Source organism: Lolium rigidum, chromosome 7, assembly GCF_022539505.1.
Source record: "Lolium rigidum isolate FL_2022 chromosome 7, APGP_CSIRO_Lrig_0.1, whole genome shotgun sequence".
NCBI classification, from domain to species: domain Eukaryota; kingdom Viridiplantae; phylum Streptophyta; class Magnoliopsida; order Poales; family Poaceae; genus Lolium; species Lolium rigidum.
In genome coordinates, this window is record NC_061514.1 from 361,338,957 (window position 1) to 361,339,623 (window position 667).

Consider the following 667-nt stretch of genomic DNA (forward strand, 5'->3'; position numbering starts at 1 on the left):
GCCTCTTGAAGCTCTCTTTTGCTTCAAATACTATTTCTTGCGAGTGCATCATCAAAACTGCTGAGCCCATCTTAATGGCTATAAAGAAAGAACTTCTTGGGAGATAACCCATGTGTTATTTTGCTACAGTACTTTGTTTTATATTTGTGTCTTGGAAGTTGTTTACTACTGTAGCAACCTCTCCTTATCTTAGTTTTGTGTTTTGTTGTGCCAAGTAAAGTCGTTGATAGAAAAGTTCATACTAGATTTGGATTACTGCGCAGAAACAGATTTCTTTGCTGTCACGAATCTGGGCAAAATTCTCTGTAGGTAACTCAGAAAATTATGCCAATTTACGTGAGTGATCCTCAGATATGTACGCAACTTTCATTCAATTTGGGCATTTTCATCTGAGCAAGTCTGGTGCCATTTTAAAATTCGTCTTTACGGACTGTTCTGTTTTGACAGATTCTGCCTTTTATTTCGCATTGCTTCTTTCGCTGTGTTGGGTGGATTTCTTTGTTCCATTACCTTCCAGTAGCTTTGAGCAATGTCCAGAAGTGTTAAGAATGATTGTGTCACCTCTGAACATGTGAGTTTTTGATTATGCACTAACCCTCTAATGAGTTTGCTTTGAGTTTGGTGTGGAGGAAGTTTTCAAGGATCAAGAGAGGAGTATGATGCAACA